This window comes from Phyllobates terribilis, unplaced genomic scaffold (assembly GCF_046119375.1).
Source record: "Phyllobates terribilis strain yellow unplaced genomic scaffold, ASM4611937v1 Scaffold_14__1_contigs__length_39327217, whole genome shotgun sequence".
Lineage (NCBI taxonomy): Eukaryota > Metazoa > Chordata > Amphibia > Anura > Dendrobatidae > Phyllobates > Phyllobates terribilis.
Window position 1 is genome coordinate 33,234,387 of NW_027362774.1, and position 20,362 is coordinate 33,254,748.

Sequence of the window (20,362 nt, forward strand, 5' to 3'; positions counted from 1 at the left end):
ATGATTCGTTTTCCTCAGGTCATATGATCTCATGGTGACCCCCTGGAAATTGCATGTCTGTGTTCTCTGAAAGGGGTCACCATCTCAGTCAATAGACTTGTCTTTACTGTTCCACCCGAGTCTTCTACAGGAGTATCAGAATCTCCTATCACAGAGAGTGATGATGACTGCACAGCTCCTGTTATACAGTTATAATGGAGGAGATGACAGCTCAGGCTTCCTGACTGTATAATTATAATATGTATGGAAGGAGAATCACAGTGCCCACCCAGCAGGCAGAGATTGCATGGGCACCAGCTGGCCGAGGGTATTTTGTGTGTAATATATATATATATATATATTCTGATAAATCTTTACACCAGATGTACTGTACATAATAAGTACATAAATCCAAAGAAGTGAATTAAGAGTAGGGAAGTAAGTATGGTAACAATATAAATACATCTCCAACTGCAAAAATAGTTGGACTGTTGTATAAAAAGTGCATAAAATAAGAATGCAATGATTTGGAAATCTCGTATTGCCATATTTAATTCACACAGAACATAGGACACATCAGAAGATGAATGTTGGACATTTTTCCAATTTCATTTGTAAAAATTAACTGATTTAGAAACTGATGGCAGTGCCAAATCTCAGAACAGTTGTGCCCGAAGCTGTGTCCACCATTATGGTCGGGGCTGTGTCCACCATTATGGTCGGGGCTGTGTCCACCATTATGGTCGGGGCTGTGTCCACCATTATGGTCGGGGCTGTGTCCACCATTATGGTCGGGGCTGTGTCCACCATTATGGTCGGGGCTGTGTCCACCATTATGGTCGGGGCTGTGTCCACCATTATGGTCGGGGCTGCATCCACCATTATGCCCGGAGCTGTGTCCACCATTATGGTCGGGGCTGCGTCCACCATTATGGTCGGGGCTGTGTCCACCATTATGCCCGGAGCTGTGTCCACCATTATGGTCGGGGCTGTGTCCACCATTATGGTCGGGGCTGCGTCCACCATTATGCCCGGGGCTGCGTCCACCATTATGCCCGGAGCTGTGTCCACCATTATGGTCGGGGCTGCGTCCACCATTATGCCCAGAGCTGTGTCCACCATTATGCCCGGGGCTGCGTCCACCATTATGCCCGGGGCTGCGTCCACCATTATGCCCGGGGCTGCGTCCACCATTATGCCCGGGGCTGCGTCCACCATTATGCCCGGAGCTGTGTCCACCATTATGGTTGGGGCTGCGTCCACCATTATGCCCAGAGCTGCGTCCACCATTATGCCCGGGGCTGCGTCCACCATTATGCCCGGGGCTGCGTCCACCATTATGCCCGGGGCTGCGTCCACCATTATGGTCGGGGCTGCGTCCACCATTATGCCCGGGGCTGCGTCCACCATTATGGTCGGGGCTGCGTCCACCATTATGGTCGGGGCTGCGTCCACCATTATGGTCGGGGCTGCGTCCACCATTATGCCCGGGGCTGCGTCCACCATTATGGTCGGGGCTGCGTCCACCATTATGGTCGGGGCTGCGTCCACCATTATGCCCGGAGCTGCGTCCACCATTATGGTCGGGGCTGCGTCCACCATTATGCCCGGGGCTGCGTCCACCATTATGCCAGGAGCTGCGTCCACCATTATGCCCGGAGCTGCGTCCACCATTATGCCCGGGGCCGCGTCCACCATTATGCCCGGGGCCACGTCCACCATTGTGTAGTGTTCACCCTTCTTCTTACAACAGCCTGTCTCTTCACTTCCTTGATATTTACAGTCGCTTGAGTTTTGGGACAAGAATCTGATGTTGGGTTCTTCCTGCTCCTCGGTTCAGGGTTTTTGCCGTATTGTTTGTTTCATAATACACTGTGAGGACACAGCTTATAATCTTATTTAGCCAGATGTCTAAATTCGTTAAGCCAGGAGAAATACACTATTATGTTTATGTTGACTTTTGAATTTATGTGTTTTTCTTTCTTCAGGTGGAACAAGAAACATGGACTTTTGTCATAAGTCTGAATGTTGATTTCTCTTGTAGGTTGAGTTGATATTTGGTAATTGATGAATAGCTGTTATTTACATCTTAGATCAGCTCCTACAGTTTATTGTACTGTTATCTTTGCACAGGGTCTGTGAACAATGAATGTTTACTAAATACAGTGGGTACGGAAAGTATTCAGACCCCTTTAAATTTTTCACTCTTTGTTTCATTGCAGCCTTTTGGTAAATTCTAAAAAGTTCATTTTTTTCCTCCTTACAGTACACTCTGCACCCCATCTGGACTGAAAAAAACAGAAATGTAGAAATTTTTGCAAATTTATTAAAAAAGAAAAACTGAAATATCCCATGGTCATAAGTATTCAGCCCCTTTGCTCAGTATTGAGTAGAAGCCCCCTTTTGAGCTAGTACAGCCATGAGTCTTCTTGGGAATGATGCAACAAGTTTTTCACACCAGGATTTGGGGATCCTCTGCCATTCTTCCTGGCAGATCCTCTCCAGTTCCGTCAGGTTGGATGGTGAACGTTGGTGGACGGCCATTTTCAGGTCTCTCCAGAGATGCTCAATTGGGTTTAGGTCAGGGTTCTGGCTGGGCCAGTCAAGAATGGTCACAGAGTTGTTCTGAAGCCACTCCTTTGTTATTTTAGCTGTGTGCTTAGGGTCATTGTCTTGTTGGAAGGTGAACCTTCGGCCAAGTCTGAGGACCAGAGCACTCTGGAAGAGGCTTTCAGCCATGATATCTCTGTACTTGGCCACATTCATGTTTCCTTCAATTGCAACCAGTCGTCCTGTCCCTGCAGCTGAAAAACACCCCCATAGCATGATGCTGTTACCACCATGTTTCACTGTTGGGATTGTATTGCGCAGGTGATGAGCAGTGCCTGGTTTTCTCCATGCAGAGCAGAGAAGTATAAGCTATGCAGATCGATTAAATGCTCAAACAATGAGACCTGCACCTCTCCCCCTGACCTCTGAATGATGACCTGATCTACAATTGTAAATATAAAAAGGGATTTCCATAGTGCTGCAAGGGGAATCAGAGAGACTTTTCAGGACAGCAGGTTGGTAGCATTGCTTTATCCAGAGGGACACAGATTTGGATTCTGCTGGATGCCAGCCTAAGTGAACACTGTTCTGGCTGGAAAGGTACAGATCTGCTCCATTGACCATCACTGACTCTATGGAGACGTTTGGGGAAACCAGGATTGTGACTCTCCGGTCACCTGGTCCCATGGATATGTTTGGGTTAGCCAGGTTGGGGCCATCTGGTCACCTGGAACCCATGGATACACTCGGAGAACGTCAGGTTGGGACCATCCGGTCACCTGGATCCATGGATATGTTCGGAGAAAGCCAGGGTGGGACCCTCAGGTCTCCTGGCCTTGTACCTCGATGGACTGCTAGCTTCCTAAGCTTGCCGCTACCTCCTCTCTGTTGTAGCACGCCAGAAGCGGGGGGCCACTGGTTGAGGTAGTCGGCCCTGGAAGTCCCAAATTCGCAGCTGCTCTATCCCAGGCGGGCGGAGGAGGAAGGGTGAGACTGTGTAATGTTCCACCATCTTGGGTATTTGCTGGGACTGTTCTGTGTGTTTATTGTCCGCTTTGTGGGTCAGTAAAGTATTGCCACGCTGTTTTACCCTCACCCTGTGTTGTCTGAGTAGCGTTACACCCACGGAAGACCCCGGGTCCTCACATACACCAAATGTTTTATGTTGGTGAAAGGTCCAGACTGCAGGCAGCAGATCCATCACTGAACCCTTCTGTGGAGCCGTGCTGCTGTGATGGATGCAGTATTTGGTTTCCTATTGTCCTACTGAAATATAAAAGGTCTTCCCTGAAACAGACATTGTCTGGATGGAGCAGATGTTGTTCTAAAACCTCTATTTAACGCTTAGCATTGATGGCGCCTTTCATGTGTGCGCTGCCCCTGCCACAAGCACTAACGCCCCCCATACATCAGAGGTGCAGGACTGTGGGCTGATAACGCGCTGGACGGTCCCTCTCCTCCATAACAAGCCGGGCCGTCCCTCTCCTCCCGAGTCTGCAGGACACGACTTCAAGGGTCTCCATAGAGAATTTCACATTCTGATTCCTCTGACCACCGAACAGTTTTCCTTTTTGCCTCCGTCCATTATCAATGATCTGTGGCCCAGAGAAGATGTTGGTGTTTGTAGATTGTTCGGCTTCTCTACATCATGGCGCCGTCTCTTGCATTTGTGGATTGCACGGTGACCTGTGATCACATATGATGATTTCTGGAAGTTTTCCTGACCCCATGCAGTGATTTGCACGACCAGATCCTGCCTGTATTTAATGCAGTGCGGCCTGAGGGTCCGGCGATCACGAGCCTCCAATACTGACCACCACCTTGTCCATTGTGCACATGGATTACTCCACAATTTCTGAATTTTGACATGTGCTGTAGGTGGTGGATAGTCAAAGTCTTTGTTGTTCATAAATCAGACCTCCGACCATCTTTGCTGCTGAGAGACTCTGCCTCTCTCACATGCTCTTTTTATACAATTATTGACCCTCCAACTGATTTTCCTTAGTGCCAATTACTTTTCCAGCCCTGTGTTAATCCTGTCCCAACTTTTTTGAGATGTGTGACTGCCATCAACTTCTATAGGAGTTAATTTTTACAAATGAAATGGAGAAATGTCCAGCGTTCTCTGTGTGATCTGTGTTGTCTGTTCTATGTCCACAAAACATTTCCACATCATTGCATTCTTCTGTGGTTTTTATATTTTACACAGCGTCCCAACTTTGGAATTTGAGTTATAAAATATGACCTTCATTTAGCATATGTTAAAAAAATCACCTTCTTAAAAAGAACCTGTCACCAGAAAAAACGCTATCTGCAGGTTAATAGCTTTTATGCTGGTGACGGGTTCCCTTTAAGCATATTTATTATTCAAGTGAGAATTGCACTGTGTCTACATGCGTAAATGACCGTATTATGTTTTGTAAGATTTTTTTTACAGCCGACATTTAAAGAGAATCTGTCATCAGGTTTTTGCAACCTCATGTGAGCGCAGCATGGTACAGGAAAAAAGACCCTGATGCCAGCAACGTGTCACTTAGTTTACTGGGTGCAGCTGTTCTGACAGAGTTTTTAGATTTAGCATGTAGCAGAGCTCAGAAATCTGCCTCCGCCCACACCACAGCTGACCCGCCCACACCACAGCTGACCCGCCCACACCACAGCTGACCCGCCCACACTACAGCTGACCCGCCCACACTACAGCTGACCCGCCCACACTACAGCTGACCACGCCTACACCACAGCTGACCATGCCTACACCACAGCTGACCCGCCCACACCACAGCTGACCCGCCCACACCACAGCTGACCCGCCCACACTACAGCTGACCACGCCTACACCACAGCTGACCCGCCCACACTACAGCTGACCCGCCCACACTACAGCTGACCCGCCCACACCACAGCTGACCCGCCCACACTACAGCTGACCCGCCCACACTACAGCTGACCCACCCACACTACAGCTGACCACGCCTACACTACAGCTGACCACGCCTACACCACAGCTGACCCGCCCACACTACAGCTGACCCGCCCACACTACAGCTGACCCGCCCACACTACAGCTGACCCGCCCACACTACAGCTGACCCGCCCACACTACAGCTGACCCGCCCACACTACAGCTGACCCGCCCACACTACAGCTGACCCGCCCACACTACAGCTGACCCGCCCACACTACAGCTGACCCGCCCACACTACAGCTGACCCGCCCACACTACAGCTGACCCGCCCACACTACAGCTGACCACGCCCACACTACAGCTGACCACGCCCACACTACAGCTGACCACGCCCACACTACAGCTGACCACGCCCACACTACAGCTGACCACGCCTACACTACAGCTGACCACGCCCACACTACAGCTGACCACGCCCACACTACAGCTGACCACGCCCACACTACAGCTGACCACGCCCACACTACAGCTGACCACGCCTACACTACAGCTGACCCGCCCACACTACAGCTGACCCGCCCACACCACAGCTGACCACGCCTACACTACAGCTGACCACGCCTACACTACAGCTGACCCGCCCACACTACAGCTGACCCGCCCACACTACAGCTGACCCGCCTACACTACAGCTGACCACGCCTACACTACAGCTGACCACGCCTACACTACAGCTGACCACGCCCACACTACAGCTGACCACGCCCACACTACAGCTGACCACGCCCACACTACAGCTGACCACGCCCACACTACAGCTGACCACGCCCACACTACAGCTGACCCGTCCACACTACAGCTGACCATGCCTACACTACAGCTGACCACGCCCACACTACAGCTGACCACGCCCACACTACAGCTGACCACGCCCACACTACAGCTGACCCGCCCACACTACAGCTGACCCGCCCACACTACAGCTGACCCGCCCACACTACAGCTGACCCGCCCACACTACAGCTGACCCCGCCCACACTACAGCTGACCCCGCCCACACTACAGCTGACCCCGCCCACACTACAGCTGACCCGCCCACACTACAGCTGACCCGCCCACACTACAGCTGACCCGCCCACACTACAGCTGACCCGCCCACACTACAGCTGACCCGCCCACACCACAGCTGACCACGCCTACACCACAGCTGACCCGCCCACACTACAGCTGACCCGCCCACACTACAGCTGACCCGCCCACACTACAGCTGACCCGCCCACACCACAGCTGACCACGCCTACACTACAGCTGACCCGCCTACACTACAGCTGACCACGCCTACACTACAGCTGACCACGCCTACACTACAGCTGACCACGCCTACACTACAGCTGACCCGCCTACACTACAGCTGACCCGCCCACACTACAGCTGACCCGCCCACACTACAGCTGACCCGCCCACACTACAGCTGACCCGCCCACACTACAGCTGACCCGCCCACACTACAGCTGACCCGCCCACACTACAGCTGACCCGCCCACACTACAGCTGACCCGCCCACACTACAGCTGACCCGCCCACACCACAGCTGACCCGCCCACACCACAGCTGACCCGCCCACACCACAGCTGACCCGCCCACACTACAGCTGACCACGCCCACACTACAGCTGACCACGCCCACACTACAGCTGACCACGCCTACACTACAGCTGACCACGCCCACACTACAGCTGACCACGCCCACACTACAGCTGACCACGCCCACACTACAGCTGACCACGCCCACACTACAGCTGACCACGCCTACACTACAGCTGACCCGCCCACACTACAGCTGACCCGCCCACACCACAGCTGACCACGCCTACACTACAGCTGACCACGCCTACACTACAGCTGACCCGCCCACACTACAGCTGACCCGCCCACACTACAGCTGACCCGCCTACACTACAGCTGACCACGCCTACACTACAGCTGACCACGCCTACACTACAGCTGACCACGCCCACACTACAGCTGACCACGCCCACACTACAGCTGACCACGCCCACACTACAGCTGACCACGCCCACACTACAGCTGACCACGCCCACACTACAGCTGACCACGCCCACACTACAGCTGACCCGTCCACACTACAGCTGACCATGCCTACACTACAGCTGACCACGCCCACACTACAGCTGACCACGCCCACACTACAGCTGACCACGCCCACACTACAGCTGACCCGCCCACACTACAGCTGACCCGCCCACACTACAGCTGACCCGCCCACACTACAGCTGACCCCGCCCACACTACAGCTGACCCCGCCCACACTACAGCTGACCCCGCCCACACTACAGCTGACCCCGCCCACACTACAGCTGACCCCGCCCACACTACAGCTGACCCGCCCACACTACAGCTGACCCCGCCCACACTACAGCTGACCCGCCCACACTACAGCTGACCCGCCCACACTACAGCTGACCCGCCCACACTACAGCTGACCCGCCCACACTACAGCTGACCCGCCCACACCACAGCTGACCACGCCCACACCACAGCTGACCCGCCCACACTACAGCTGACCCGCCCACACTACAGCTGACCCGCCCACACTACAGCTGACCCGCCCACACTACAGCTGACCCGCCCACACCACAGCTGACCACGCCTACACTACAGCTGACCCGCCTACACTACAGCTGACCACGCCTACACTACAGCTGACCACGCCTACACTACAGCTGACCACGCCTACACTACAGCTGACCCGCCTACACTACAGCTGACCCGCCCACACTACAGCTGACCCGCCCACACTACAGCTGACCCGCCCACACTACAGCTGACCCGCCCACACTACAGCTGACCCGCCCACACTACAGCTGACCCGCCCACACCACAGCTGACCACACCTACACCACAGCTGACCCGCCCACACCACAGCTGACCCGCCCACACCACAGCTGACCCGCCCACACTACAGCTGACCCGCCCACACTACAGCTGACTACACCAACACCACAGCTTACCGCCCACACCACAGCTTACCGCCCACACCACAGCTTACCGCCCACACCACAGCTGACCCGCCCACACCACAGCTGACCCGCCCACACCACACCTGACCCACCCACACCACAGCTGACCCCGCTCACATCACAACTGCCTTGCCCACACCACAGCTGACTACACCAACACCACAGCTGACCCCGCTCACATCACAGCTGACCCCGCTCACATCACAGCTGACCACACCTACACCACAGCTGACCCCGCCCACATCACAGCTGACCCGCCCACACCACAGCTGACCCACCCACACCAGGCTCTCTATGTACATTGTCTATGGACAGTGAGCTTCTTATCACAGGAGGGGGTGGAGTCAGACCAGGGCTCTAGTACACTGTATCCCATGTGACAAAGTCACTGGCAAAGTACTGGAGGGGAGAGATGTAGCACTGAGATTGTTACCTCCAGTAATTAAACATAGGAAAAAGGTTCCAGCACACAAGGGGGTTAATCAGCCATCTTAGTGCTAAGGTGATTAAACACCTGCAGAGAGGGAGGAGGTCAGAGGATAAATTCACAGTGTGCATGTTAAGGAAAGCTAAACCTTGTGTTGTTTGTTCCTGAAGCGGGCGGTTACCCGTAGCAACAAGGACTGTGCCATACGTTATGTTTTGTTTTCCTGTTAGGCCGGGAAGGCCGTGTTTGTTTTGCTAATTATGCTGTGGCTTAATAAACTACAGAAGATTTAAAGAGACAGTGTTCCTGTGTACCTCTGTGTGCAACCAAGTGAGCCGATCTACCACACCCAGCAGTGATAATCTTCTGGTGATAAACCCTTTATTGTATGGAAACAGCACATAGCCTATAAGTGACACATCCCAGAAATCTATGGCTCAGCCTCTACCTCATGCTGTCCTCAGATTACATAGCAAAAACCTGCTGACAGATTCCCTGTAAGAGATTATATCCAATTACGACAGTGATCCCAGGCCGGGAGTCACGCAGAACCACCTGCTGTGATCTTTGGAGTGAACAGCTCTCTACTGCCCCTTACCGTCTGGACAATTACACGATTGGCTGATGATCAATGGAGGAGGCCGCAGGCTGTTCCCACTAATTAGTTATTGGAAAATTAACAGTGAGCGTAAGGCATATACACCTCCAGATTACAACACATGGAATATGTGTATATACCCTCGTACGATCAGTGCTAACTCCACGATAACCCCAGAAGGATTATTCGCTGCCACCACCAGTCGGTTTTTAAAATAAAGGCTGACTGGACACCTGGAATAGGTAGCGTATGGCTTTGAGGCGAGGCGCGATTACAGAACAAAAGGAACAGAACTATTAAATGTTATATTTAATCCAAAGGGAGGCAGTGTTTAGGAAAAACAGACAAAAGATTTTACAAGGGGAACAAAACAATACAGCATATACAGTCACAGAAAAATAAAATGGATTAACAGAAGAAATTACTATATCGATATATTACTATATCGATCGCAGAGACGATTCAGTTTAGCCGAATCAGGGCACTTTGATTGGCCGTTTTACCAACGGGGTTCCTCCATAAGCGATGTGTATCTCTCTATGCAAATGCAAATCATAATTCGGCTGGATCTTTTATCAGCCTCTCAGTCCCACCCACACACTCTCCTGTGATTACCTCACATGGGCCCGGTTGTGGGCTGGCCTCAGCCCTTCATGATTTTATGAAATCCCCAACTTATGCAATAACTCCTCTCCAGATGATTGCAGTTGTTGGAGATTGATGCCATATTTTTTATCGGGATTTTATCTTTACTTGGGGACCAAGCATGGCATAGCTGTTATCAGTTATCTTGTCACTGTGGATTTATGGCTCATAGGCAGGTGCCACAGATATGAAAAAATATGTGTTATGCACACGCCCGGACTGACTGTCGTGTGCGTGTTTATGTAGTGATTCCACTGTGCCATGAACCGGAGAGTGCCTGGAGGGGCGTAACTAAGTATCTGCCCGATCCGACCAAGGTCGCACGACGGCATACGACGCCAGTGCACCAGGGAGGAACCGAGCAGAAGAACCAGGGTCTACTCCAGGTCAGACTCCGGACACGGCTGTTGACCCACACCGGGGAATACAGGAACAGGCAGACTAGAGCACAAGCTGGGTAGAGTCCAGTACAGACTGGGAGACAAATTCGAAACCGCAGACGCGGTGGACAGAGCTGAGCAAAGCGAAAACCGCAGACGCGGTGGACAGAGCTGAGCAAAGCGAAAACCGCAGACGCGGTGGACAGAGCTGAGCAAAGCGAAAACCGCAGACGCGGTGGACAGAGCTGAGCAAAGCGAAAACCGCAGACGCGGTGGACAGAGCTGAGCAAAGCGAAAACCGCAGACGCGGTGGACAGAGCTGAGCAAAGCGAAAACCGCAGACGCGGTGGACAGAGATGAGCAAAGCGAAAACCGCAGACGCGGTGGACAGAGCTGAGCAAAGCGAAAACCGCAGACGCGGTGGACAGAGCTGAGCAAAGCGAAAACCGCAGACGCGGCGGACAGAGCTGAGCAAAGCGAAAACCGCAAACGCGGCGGACAGAGCTGAGCAAAGCGAAAACCGCAGACGCGGCGGACAGAGCTGAGCAAAGCGAAAACCGCAGACGCGGCGGACAGAGCTGAGCAAGGCGAAAACCGCAGACGCGGCGGACAGAGCTGAGCAAAGCGAAAACCGCAGACGCGGCGGACAGAGCTGAGCAAAGCGAAAACCGCAGACGCGGCGGACAGAGCTGAGCAAAGCGAAAACCGCAGACGCGGCGGACAGAGCAGAGCAAAGCGAAAACCGCAGACGCGGAAGGAACAGGGCTCTGTTCACACGGAACAGACTAGAAGGGAAAGGCAGAACCAGATACCCACAGGGTACTTGCAGAGAAGTAGCGAGTGGACCACAAACTCACAAACGGAAGTACAGTGACAACGAGCAGGAGTAGGTACGAGTTCAGACTCTGCAGAAAAAGGAAAGGAACGGACATAGAGAAAAAACAGGTAAAAGATAGGAGAGAGTTCAGACTGGAACTGAGTGTACGGAGGAGACCGACACTGCAGCGGGATACAGGAGCGGGTCTGGGAATACGGACCCCAGAGAGGCGGGACGAACAGGCAAGGAGCGTGTTCAGACTGGCCTGGAAATACAGCCTCCAGGAAGGCAGAACGAACAGGCAAGGAACGAGTACAGACTGCAGGTTAAGGTACACAGATAGGACACAGTACAGACATGGGAACAGATACTGCAAGACAGGTAACATAGACAGGACCTGGCATGTCAGAGACAAAAGCCAACTGACAGGGCAAGATGCTCAGGCATGGGTTAATGGGGCAGCTGGTTTAAATACCAGGTGACAGACAGCAATAGGCTGAGGACGCACAAAGGGTGTGCCTGCAGCAGGTACAAAAAGCAGGAAGTGATCGGGCGCCGCCCATAAGCAGCAGACACAGAAGCAAACAGACAGCATGGAGGGAAGCCAGAGAGACACCCTGGACTGGAGATCAAGTGCGCGCTCTTGCACAGTGGGAGATGGACCACTATGCAAGGATGCCGCCAGGTATGTTACAGTACCCCCCCCTTACGCCCCCTCTTCTTCAGGCCTGCCAGAATGTTCCGCAGGGAATTCGAGGGCCAATCCTTTACTTCAAGGAGATCACTTCCACTGTCCACTGGAGAAACTGGTCTCATCTGGGTAGCTAGGATGCTACCTCCTATCCAGCCATCCTCAGCAACAGACGAAACAGGTGGAGTACCAGGAACAGCACACAGGGAAGTCTCTCTCCACTTATTATCAGGTAGCACCCCAGAGGGTTCAGGAGACAACTGAAAGTCCTCCGCCGGGTTGAAGGAGTGCAGAGACTCGGGGGTAACCTCTGCTTCAGAGTACACTAGGTCGGACTCACTGGACGAAGCAAGCGAGGTATCAGATCCAGGATATAGGAAAGTCTCTGTCCATTCACCACCAGGTGGCACCCCGAAGGGTTCTAGAGACAACTGGAGGTCCTCCGCCTGGTCGGAGGGATGTAGAGACTCGGGAGTAACCTCTGCTTCGGAGTACACTAGGTGGGACTCACTGGACGAAGCGAGCAAGGTATCAGGTACAGAGTATAGGAGAGTCTCTGTCCTTTCGCTACCAGGTAGCACCCCGAAGGGCTCAGGAGACAACTGGAGGTCCTCCGCCAGGTCGGAGGGGTGAAGAGACTCATGGGTAACCTCTGCTTCAGAGTACACTAGGTTGGACTCACTGGATGAAGCAGCCGAGATATCAGGTACCGAGTATAGGAAAGTCTCTGTCCATTCGCTACCAGGTAGCACCCGGAAGGGTTCAGGAGACAACTGGAGATCCTCTGCCTGATCGGAGGGGTGTAGAGACTCAGGGGTAACCTCTGCTTCAGAGTACACTAGGTCGGACTCACTGGACGAAGCAAGCAAGGTATCAGATCCAGGATATAGGAAAGTCTCTATCCATTCACCACCAGGTGGCACCCCGAAGGGTTCTGGAGACAACTGGAGGTCCTCCGCCTGGTCGGAGGGGTGTAGAGACTCGGGAGTAACCTCTGCTTCGGAGTACACTAGGTTGGACTCACTGGACGAAGCGAGCGAGGTATCAGGTACAGAGTATAGGAGAGTCTCTGTCCTTTCGCTACCAGGTAGCACCCCGAAGGGTTCTGGAGACAACTGGAGGTCCTCCGCCTGGTCGGAGGGGTGTAGAGACTCGGAGGTAACTACCACTTTGGGGTACCCATTGTCAGGCTCACAGGACGAAGCGGACAAAGTATCGAGTACCGGGTGTAGAGAAGTCTCTCTCCATTTGTCATCGAGTGGTATCCCGGAGGATTCAGGAGGCAACAGGGGGTCCTCCGCCAGGTAGTAGAGGTGCACAGACTCTGAGGTAACCACAGCTTTGGAGCATCCTTGGACATGCACACCGGTTAAAGTGGGTGAAGCATCTGATGCCGGGTGCAGGAAGTTCTCCTGTGTGGAGTCTGGATGGGCAGAAGTCTCTTCGGGCAGGAGAACTGGTGCACTACCCATGCACATTACCTGTTGGGGCTTCTCCGGGATACAGGGAGATGAAGCTTCAGTAGGGACTTCAAGGTTGGGGTCAGGAGGTCTCAGGGAGGACAGACCCTGGCGTGACGGCTTGCCTCTACGTCTAGACTGCCTCTTGAGGTTGGGAGAAGTATTCCGGAAAGCGTAGTCACCCTGTGAGGATTCTGGGTGGGCAGTAGTCTCATTGGGCTGGAGGACTATTGCGCTACCCACACACATTACCCGTCGGGGCTGCTCTGGGATATTGGGAAGTGAAGCTTCAGCAGGGGCTTCAGGGTTAGGGTCCTCGAAGACCATACGAAAGGCCACCAGGAAGGCCTGCAGGTCAAGGACGACAGGATCCCATGCTTCCCATAGGGGGGTGACCCATTTCAAGGCATCACCCGCTAGGTAGTCAATCATAAAGGCCACTTTAGCCCAATCGGAAGGAAAATAGAGAGGGTAGGCCTTAAAGTGTAGCATGCATTGCTCCACAAATGCACGACACTGTCTTGGATCCCCATAGTAACGTGGCGGATCCGCAGGAACGAGAGCTGATAGATCCATCTGGACGGGTGCGTAATTGCCTGGAACTCAGCTAAGGAAAAAAAAAATGTATTTATTTATTTTAATGCATGTATTCGCTGGAAAACTTCTCAGAGAGCGAAGGCCGTGGGGCTCAACGGGAACCATGGCCTGAGCATGCTGTTATGCACACGCCCGGACTGACTGGCGTGTGCGTGTTTATGTAGTGATTCCACTGTGCCATGAACCGGAGAGTGCCTGGAGGGGCGTAACTAAGTATCTGCCCGATCCGACCAAGGTCGCACGACGGCATACGACGCCAGTGCACCAGGGAGGAACCGAGCAGAGGAACCAGGGTCTACTCCAGGTCAGACTCCGGACACGGCTGTAGTCCCACACCGGGGAATACAGGAACAGGCAGACTAGAGCACAAGCTGGGTAGGGTCCAGTACAGACTGGGAGACAAATTCGAAACCGCAGACGCGGTGGACAGAGCTGAGCAAAGCGAAAACCGCAGACGCGGTGGACAGAGCTGAGCAAAGTGAAAACCGCAGACGCGGTGGACAGAGCTGAGCAAAGCGAAAACCGCAGACGCGGCGGACAGAGCTGAGCAAAGCGAAAACCGCAGACGCGGTGGACAGAGCTGAGCAAAGCGAAAACCGCAGACGCGGTGGACAGAGCTGAGCAAAGCGAAAACCGCAGACGCGGTGGACAGAGCTGAGCAAAGCGAAAACCGCAGACGCGGTGGACAGAGCTGAGCAAAGCGAAAACCGCAGACGCGGTGGACAGAGCTGAGCAAAGCGAAAACCGCAGACGCGGTGGACAGAGCTGAGCAAAGCGAAAACCGCAGACGCGGTGGACAGAGCTGAGCAAAGCGAAAACCGCAGACGCGGCGGACAGAGCTGAGCAAAGCGAAAACCGCAGACGCGGCGGACAGAGCTGAGCAAAGCGAAAACCGCAGACGCGGTGGACAGAGCTGAGCAAAGCGAAAACCGCAGACGCTGTGGACAGAGCTGAGCAAAGCGAAAACCGCAGACGCGGTGGACAGAGCTGAGCAAAGCGAAAACCGCAGACGCGGCGGACAGAGCTGAGCAAAGCGAAAACCGCAGACGCGGCGGACAGAGCTGAGCAAAGCGAAAACCGCAGACGCGGCGGACAGAGCTGAGCAAGGCGAAAACCGCAGACGCGGCGGACAGCTGAGCAAAGCGAAAACCGCAGACGCGGCGGACAGAGCTGAGCAAAGCGAAAACCGCAGACGCGGTGGACAGAGCTGAGCAAAGCGAAAACCGCAGACGCGGTGGACAGAGCTGAGCAAAGCGAAAACCGCAGACGCGGTGGACAGAGCTGAGCAAAGCGAAAACCGCAGACGCGGTGGACAGAGCTGAGCAAAGCGAAAACCGCAGACGCGGCGGACAGAGCTGAGCAAAGCGAAAACCGCAGACGCGGCGGACAGAGCTGAGCAAAGCGAAAACCGCAGACGCGGCGGACAGAGCTGAGCAAGGCGAAAACCGCAGACGCGGCGGACAGAGCTGAGCAAAGCGAAAACCGCAGACGCGGCGGACAGAGCTGAGCAAAGCGAAAACCGCAGACGCGGTGGACAGAGCAGAGCAAAGCGAAAACCGCAGACGCGGAAGGAACAGGGCTCTGTTCACACGGAACAGACTAGAAGGGAAAGGCAGAACCAGATACCCACAGGGTACTTGCAGAGAAGTAGCGAGTGGACCACAAACTCACAAACGGAAGTACAGTGACAACGAGCAGGAGTAGGTACGAGTTCAGACTCTGCAGAAAAAGGAAAGGAACGGACATAGAGAAAAAACAGGTAAAAGATAGGAGAGAGTTCAGACTGGAACTGAGTGTACGGAGGAGACCGACACTGCAGCGGGATACAGGAGCGGGTCTGGGAATACGGCCCCCAGAGAGGCGGGACGTACAGGCAAGGAGCGTGTTCAGACTGGCCTGGAAATACAGCCTCCAGGAAGGCAGAACGAACAGGCAAGGAACGAGTACAGACTGCAGGTTAAGGTACACAGATAGGACACAGTACAGACATGGGAACAGATACTGCAAGACAGGTAACATAGACAGGACCTGGCATGTCAGAGACAAAAGCCAACTGACAGGGCAAGATGCTCAGGCATGGGTTAATGGGGCAGCTGGTTTAAATACCAGGTGACAGACAGCAATAGGCTGAGGACGCACAAAGGGTGTGCCTGCAGCAGGTACAAAAAGCAGGAAGTGATCGGGCACCGCCCATAAGCAGCAGACACAGAAGCAAACAGACAGCATGGAGGGAAGCCAGAGAGACACCCTGGACTGGAGATCAAGTGCGCGCTCTTGCACAGTGGGAGATGGACCACTATGCAAGGATGCCGCCAGGTATGTTACAATATGCATATTCTTCCCCACCTTGCCCCGGTGATGAAAATGTATATCCCATCCCTATCGGGTTTATAGAAACTCCAATATTCTAGATTTTGTTTCGGTGCCTTAGTGTCCAGCAAATATGTGTGGATTAAAGGAATGTGCACCTGTGAAAGACAATAGCTATTTCTAAAGAGTGTGCGATATTCCCTTTTATCCTTAACAAGCCTTTTCCTGTCTATTCAATCTGTACTCTTTTTTTCTATACACAATACAGATCCTTGTTCAGTCACCTGGCCCATATGTTAAACTGTGTAATTCACTAGACTGTCAGCTCTTGCATGTTAATTAAGCTGGTTCACCATTCAATTTCCTACTTGTATTCTATTGTACAATCCTACATCTAAGTGTCAGCTCAGATTGCAAATGGCAGAGGGAAGGAGGGAGGGGCGAGTGACTTCAGAGATTTTTAATATTTTCTATGACATTCCCTTTAATATAATCCTATGAATCCCATGTAACAGAAAAGGATTTTTTGGTAAGGTTGATATGATGGTTTCGGCAGGGTACCATTGTTTAGGTGAACACCTGATGCAGAGGATGGATAATATACTAATACTGTAATGCACACGCCCGGACTGACTGGCGTGTGCGTGTATAAGTAGTGATTCCACTGGACCGTACCGGAGAGTGAATGCCTGGAGGGGCGTAACTAAGTATCCAAGGTCGCACGACGGCATACGACGCCAGTGCACCAAGGAGGATCCGAGCAGAGGGACCAGGTGCTACTCCAGGTCAGACCCCGGACACGGCTGTTGATCCACACCGGGGAATACAGGAACAGGCAGGTTAGGCTGGCACACAGACTGGTGGGTATAGGCAGACACGGCTGGTATGCAGACGGGTAGATGCTGGTAAGCACGACTGGTATGCAGGCAGGGAGGTACTGGCAGGTACGACAGGTTGGAGCACAGAGTGGATAGGACCCAGTACAGACTAGGACTCAGGAACAGAACCGCAGATGCGGTGGACAAACACAGCAGAGTGAGGTCGCCCAGAGCGGTGAGCAAGAGCAGAGCAAGAGCAGAGCAAGACGAGACCACCAAGAGCGGTGAGCGAGAGCAGAGCAAGACGAGGCCGCCTGGAGCGGCGAGCAAAGGGTCAGAGCAGAGCAAGACGAGGCCGCCTGGAGCGGCGAGCAAAGGGTCAGAGCAGAGCAAGAACCGCCGGAGCGGCGAGCAAAGGGTCAGAGCAGAGCGAGAACCGCCGGAGCGGCGAGCAAAGGGTCAGAGCAGAGCGAGAACCGCGGGAGCGGCGAGCAAAGGGTCAGAGCCGAGCGAGAACCGCGGGAGCGGCGAGCAAAGGGTCAGAGCAGAGCGAGAACCGCGGGAGCGGCGAGCAAAGGGTCAGAGCAGAGCGAGAACCGCGGGAGCGGCGAGCAAAGGGTCAGAGCAGAGCGAGAATCGCCGGAGCGGCGAGCAAAGGGTCAGAGCAGAGCGAAAACCGCCAGAGCGGTCAGCAAGGCAGAGCAGGCAAGAACCGCCGGAGCGGTGAGCAAGGCAGAGCAGGCAAGAACCGCCAGAGCGGTGAGCAAGGCAGAGCAGGCAAGAACCGCCGGAGCGGTGAGCAAGGCAGAGCAGAGGGGACACGGCTCTGTTCACACGGAACAGACAGGAAGGGAAAGGCAGAACCAGATACACACAAGATACTTGCAGTGAAGTAGCGAGTGGACTCTAAACTCACAAACGGAAGTACAGCGACAACGAGTAGGAGTTAGGTGCAGGTTCAGACTCTGCAGAAAAAGGGAAGGTACGGGCATAGAGAAAAACAGGAGACAGGTTAGGAGACAGTTCAGACAGGAATTGTTACTGCAACAAATACAGGAACGAGCCAAGGTAAAGCCAAGTGCTGGTTCAGACAATGCAGGAGAAAGGGAAGGTACGGGCATAGAGAAAAACAGGAAGCAGGTTAGGAGACAGTTCAGACAGGAACTGTTACTGTAGCGAGATACCGGAGCGAGTCTGGGTATGCGGCCCCCATAGGGCGGGACGAACAGGCTAAGAGCGTGTTCACACGGGCCTGGAAATACAGCCTCCAGGAAAGGCAGAAAGACAGCTGGCTAGAGTGCAGACAGGACACAGTTCAGACACCGGAACTGATACTGCAAGGCAGGAAACATAGACAGGACCTGGCACATCAGTGACAAGAAGCCAACTGACAGAACAAGATGCTCAGGCATGGATTCCAAGGAGGAGCTGGTTTAAATACCAGGTGACAGACAGCAATAGGCTGAGGACGCATTAGGGGTGTGTCTGCAGCAGCTACAAGAAACAAGAAGTTCAGCGGGCATCGCCCTAAGCAACCAAAGCAGAGCAAAACAGACAGAATGGAAAGAAGCCAAAGTGGCAGTCTGGCCTGGAAATCAAGTGCGCGCTCTTGCACTGGTCTCATCTGGGTAGCTAGGATGCTACCTCCTATCCAGCCATCCTCAGCACCAGACAAAACGGGTGGAGTACCAGGAACAGCACACAAGGAAGTCTCTCTCCACTTATTATCAGGTAGCACCCCAGAGGGTTCAGGAGACAACTGGAAGTCCTCCGCGAGGTTGGAGGGGTGCAGAGACTCGGGGGTAACCTCTGCTTCGGGGTACATCTTGTCAAGCTCACAGGATGAAATGGGCGAGGTATCAGGTGCAAGGTGTAGAAAAGTCACTGTCCCTTTGTTATCTGGTGGTACCCCGGAGGATTCAGGAACAACTGGAGGTCCTCTGCCGGGTCGGAAGAGTGCAGAGACTTGGGGGTAACCTCTGCTTCGGAGTACACTAGGTCAGACTCAATGGACGAAGCGGGCGAGGTATCAGGTGCAGAGTATAGGAAAGTCTCTGTCCATTCGCTACCAGGTAGCACCCCGAAGGGTTCAGGAGACAACTGGAGGTCCTCCGCCTGGTCGGAGGGGTGTAGAGACTCAGGGGTAACTACCACTTTGAGGTACCCTTTGTCAAGCTCACAGGACGGAGCAGATGAAGTATCGGGTACCGGGTGTAGGGAAGTCTCTCTCCATTTGTCATCAAGTGGTATCCCGGAGGATTCAGGAGGCAACAGGGGGTCCTCCGCCAGGTTGTAGAGGTGCACAGACTCTGAGGTAATCACTGCTTCGGAGTACCCTTGGACAGGTTCACCGGTTAAAGTGGGTGAAGCATCAGATACCGGGTGCAGGAAGTCCTCCTGTGTGGATTCTAGGTGGGCAGAATTCTCTTCGGGCAGGAGAACTGGTGCGCTACCAACGCACATTACCCGTCGGGGCTGCTCCGGGATACTGGGAAGTGAAGCTTCAGCAGGGACTTCAAGGTTGGGGTCAGGAGGTCTTTGGGAGGACAGACCCTGGCGTGACAGCTTGCCTATACGCCTAGCACGTCTGGACTGCCTCTTGAGGTTGAGAGAAGTATTCCGGAGAGTGTAGTCATCCTGTATGGATTCTGGGTGGACAGTAGTCTCTTCGGGCAGGAGGACTAGAGCGCTACCCACACACATTACCCATCGGGGCTGCTCCGGGATATTGGGAAGTGAAGCTTCAGCAGGGCCTTCCGGGTTAGGGTCATCAAAGACCATTAGAAAGGCCACCAGGAAGGCCTGCAGGTCCAGGACGATAGGATCCTGAGCGTCCCATAGGGGGGTGATCCATTTCAAGGCATCACCCACTAGGTAAGACATCATGAATCCCACCTTAACCCGATCGGTGGGAAAATAAAGAGGGTAAAACTTGAAGTGTAGCATGCATTGCTCCACAAATGCATGACTCTGTCTTGGATCCCCATAGTACCGTGGCGGATCCGCAGGAACGGGTGCAGAAAGCTCCATCTGGACGGGTGCGTAATTCGCCTGGAACTCAGCTTGTAGCAAAAAAATTAATTTCTTCTAGATGCACGTATTCGCTGGAAAACGTCTCAGAGAGCGAAGGCCGTGGGGCTCAACG

At 53.7% G+C, this 20,362-nt stretch overlaps 1 protein-coding gene across 2 annotated transcripts in view; it reads left to right on the forward strand.

Annotated features, from left to right (window-relative positions):
- The window catches only part of LDHD (lactate dehydrogenase D), a 179,521-nt gene that overhangs the window by 61,619 nt on the left and 97,540 nt on the right, over positions 1-20,362 (forward strand). The gene's annotated exons all lie outside the window — the stretch shown is intronic.